The following is a 4,611-nucleotide window of genomic DNA, read 5'->3' as shown; positions in this document are numbered from 1 at the left end:
ATTTTCAAATAGCCAAAACCCACTAGTATGTAGGCCTCTAGCTGGCTGCTATGTTTAGTTCCTTTATTACTGCATGGTTTTCAGCCAGCTTTCGCTTGCTCACCTCCAATATTTGTTCAATTCACCCCCTCTGCTTAATTAAAATGTAGCTCCACACACACGCACACATACACACACACACACGCCTTTTCCTTCTCTCCTCCTCCTCCTTCTTCCTCTTCTTATTTTAACCCATATACAGAAATAATACTCTCTTTACTACAACCAGTCAAAACATTTCAATTCCTCCTTGGATACTTTGCAACCGTTCTTTGGCTTTGAATTTCTTTTACGAAAGGGAGAAATAAACTTCATTCTCGTTTGAAGAAATTTTCAATTTCTCTTAATAGCAACTGGACACATATTATATGGTACAAGAATTAATTAAGGAATATTGAGGAAAAAATGAGAAGAGTCTGTTGCAGCTTTTACAACAGAGGCTTGTGTGAGATGTTTAACTGGGAAATGCGATTATGTGGAAGAAGACACCAAAGAGGAGCACAGAGCAAGATCATGATGACATCTGGTTTGATCACATTCTCCAAGACTGGATTTACTTAGAGAAGTCTGACAGTATCCAAGCACCTTTTCTCTCTAGGTCCTTCACACAGTCATCCAAAGAATGAAGTTTATTTCTCCCTTTCATAAAAGAAATCCAGCGTGAAGCACTCAAGGACTGATATGGAGGCTACAAACCGCCATCAGGGAGCCAAATACCTTTAACAGTCCACTCTAACAATCTTAGTATTTAGTTTCCACCCTCAAGTTCAAAATGCAAAGTAACTGCAGATCTTCATCCATTGGGTTTGACTTCTAGGTGGGAAACAGAAGGAAATGGAGGGGGACGCTAGTAAAAGGGTATACAGTAGTCCCTTTCCCCACCCTTAAGGTGTTCTTCAGTGTCTTAGTTACCTGGTGCTGCCATAACACAAATACCACAAATAGGTGGTTTCAAAGAACAGTATTTTTTTTCGTTACAATTCTGGAGGCTAAAAAAGTCCAAATCAGGGTCTCAGCTGTGTTGATTCCTTCAGTGAGCCTCTCCTCTGATTTCTGGTGTCTGCTAGCAATTCTTGAATTCTTTTGCTTGTAGATGATCCTCATGTGCTGTCTGTCTTCCCCTGTGGGTGTATCTCTGTATCTATTCAGAAGTTTTGATACTGGGAAGTGATTAGGTTTAGAATCCACCCTACACTGGTAGTAACCTCAACCGATTAATTGATTACATTACATTATGTTATATTATGGAGAGTAATATGCTCTATCTAAGGCCAACTGATCTGATCACATGTAACTACTCCATGACAGCAACTAGACTAGTGTTCGGCCAAACCTCTGGGAACCATTGTACAGACAAGTTGACACATGAAATTAACCATCACACTAAGAAATCCCATTCATCAGCTCCCACTTATATCTAATTAGCCACCTTAGCTGCAAGAGAACCTGAGAAACATAGTCATTTAGTTGAGCTCATGGCTACATGTAATGAAATAGTAATCTATTCCCAAATAAAAACAGGAGAATAAACAAGTAAAAACCTAATATTTTCAGCTAAAAGTATGTTCTGCATCTAACAGGGGGAAAAAAAGTCTAAGGTTGTAATGAATACTCTGGTTTTTCTCTGAATTTTTACACTATCTGTTTAAATTTAATTATTCAAAGCATTACAATCTCAAAATGTTTCTACACAAATTCCTGTAACTTCTATAACCTAAGGAGATGTCGTTTGTAAACCTCAGTGGTTGTAGAAAGAAAAAGATTAGCTTTCCATCTTACTAGTAGACATGTTAACAAGTGTGGTTGATCATATTATGATTCCCAATCCTTTGCCCCTCCCTTTCCTGTTCGAGGATTATGCCATGTGACCTGTACTGCCTCCTTATACATAAAATATACTTTCTGTCTTCAATGCCAAGCTTGACCTTTTGACTTACTTAAGCCAATAAATTGATCCAGAAGTGGTACAAGCCTATTCTTAGAGGAAGCTGTTGTTCTATTGCCTGTTTTCACCAGATCTCTTGCTTTTTTTCCCTTTGCCATAGGAATGACATGTCTCAAATGTGTCTCCTTCTTCAGCCTGTATTCTGGAAGGAAAAGACATGTACAGGAGGGGCGAAGACCACTCTCAGTCGCAGACATATGACATAAACAAGAACTAAACTAATTTTATTATAATTGTATGTAGCTAAGATTTTAGGATTATGTATTATTACAGCATAATTTTGTGACAGTTGACTAATGCTTATGTACATAAATTACTTATTCTAATACACAAGTATACAAATGAAATTCTACTTCTTTTTTTTGGTCTGATGTTATTAACATTGCTTAGTAAACAAACATGATCTATGAGGTCGTCTGCCTGTCGGGGGTATCTATTTACTCCCCCTACAGGTGGGTTTTAACCATTAGTGGACCGTATACGTGCTGAGTTTGTCCTACATAGAGTCCATTGTATTTCCTCACAAGTACTAGTTGAGGTGAGGAAAAAAAAAACTTAGAATTGCTCCCCCCATTTCTCTCTTCCTTTTTCTAATGTGAATTCTCATCCTTTCTCCAAAACTCTCCTATTAATAAAGGAACAAGAAATGAAGCACAGTGGAAATCAAGCAGAGGGCAGTCAAGCGGAACTTTCATACTTTCAGAAATAGTTGAATAAATCAAAGTTGCCTGAGGAAGAATAAAAATTCAATTTTCTCTCATAGAATCCCACTTCATTGTCTGAATATGCCTCTAAACATCTAATAAACAATTTTGCTGCTACCAATTAAAAATGAGGAAAAACAGTATATCTCTTGCTTTCTGGGGGTGCTAAATAAAATTTCTTTAAAAAAAATCTGTGTGAGTTGGCAGGATACATTTATCAGAATTCAAAATAACTATATTTAACATAAAGAAAAGAGAAGATTTTAAGAAAAACAAATTATGGATATTAGATACGATTATTTTACTTATCATGTATACGTATTTTTCCCCACACTGATTCAACTTCAGTAATTCAATCCTCATATAATTTAAGCAGGCTCGTTCCTTTTAGAAATAAGATTAGTCACGACGAAGGTAGAGAAAGAGATATAGGACTGGGTGATTTGATAAATGTTCATTAAAAATAGCAATCACACGCTCTTGAAAAGGAAATTTCTTAAGGAGAATGATACAAAGGAAAGACAGCACCAGATTTTCTTTGTAATCTCATCACTCTAGTCCGTAATTTCCATGATGTGACACTATCTTAATTAGGATTAATTACCTTCAGAAACTAAACTTCTTTGGGTAGAATTCAGTAAAAGAAGAATTTTATACTAAATTGCATGACATAGCAGGTTGTAGCAGGAACAATGTTGTATGCTTATTGTAGGCAGGATAATGGCTCCCCAGTATAACCATATCTTAATCCTCAGAATCTGTGAATATTACTTTACTTGACCAAAGAGTATTAGCAAGCGTGATTAAGTTAAGAATCTTAGGATTGGGAGATTATCCAGGATTTTCTGAGTGGGCTCAATTCAATCACATATGTCCTTAAAATCTTTCTGTCTTTGGTCAGAGAGAAATGTGACTATGGAAGAATGGTTAGAGAGATGCAACTCTGCTACCTTTGAAGATGGAGGGTGGGGCCATGAGCAAAGGAATGTAGTCATCTATAAAAGGTTCCAAAGACAAGTAAACAGATTATCTCCTAGAACCTCCAGAAAGGAATTCAGCCCTGCCAGTCATCTTGATTTTAGCACAGTGAGACCCACTTCAGACTTCTTACTTCCAGAACAATAAGATAATAAATTTATGTTATTTAAACCAATACGTTTGCAGCCATTTGTTATGGCCACAACTAATATACTTACTGAACCCCCTTGTCTTTTCCTGCTAGATAAAGCTAAACCACATTTCCCAGTCTCTTGGAATTTAAGCTAAAGTTACAGCCAGCTTCAAGGGCATGTGGACTGCACAATCTCACAGGACTCTATACGTAGAAACGCCCTGCACTTGGCTAAATGCTCAATTGCTGCCGTCTTGAAATTCTTAATAACGTTTGAACTAACAGTCCCACATTTTCATTTGCACTGGGTGCTCAAATTATCTAGGTGGTTCTATTGAGACTACAGGACTGTGTTCTGCCTAGTGGCATTGACGAATGTGATATATGCCATTTTGAGGCACGACCCATAAAATAAAATGAAATAAAATAGCAAAAAATTTCCCAATTCTCCACCACGTCTCTCATTCATTTGCCAACAGAAATGAGAGGATCCAGTAGGAACTCAGAGGCCCCAGGAAATGCTGGATCCCACTAGACTGGAAAAACCAAAATCAAAAATGGATCCCCTGAATGACAATGTGGAAAAGAGTCCCCTACTGACCTGCTTAATTATGTTAAGCCTCTGACAAAGTGCCCTGGTGGTGCAATGGTTAAGCAGTTGGCTGCTAACTGAAAGGTTGTTGGTTCCAACCCACCCAGCAGCTCTCTGTAAGAAAGACCTGGCAATCTGCTCCCTTAAAAGATTACAGCCTACAAAAATAAAATAAAAAAATTACTACTCTATAGGGCAGTTCTACTCAGTCACATGGGTT

The sequence above is a fragment of the Trichechus manatus genome, unplaced genomic scaffold (genome assembly GCF_000243295.1).
Source record: "Trichechus manatus latirostris isolate Lorelei unplaced genomic scaffold, TriManLat1.0 scaffold00033, whole genome shotgun sequence".
Lineage (NCBI taxonomy): Eukaryota > Metazoa > Chordata > Mammalia > Sirenia > Trichechidae > Trichechus > Trichechus manatus.
The sequence above is the reverse complement of the archived record's forward strand: the minus strand, read 5'-3'. Positions refer to the sequence as shown.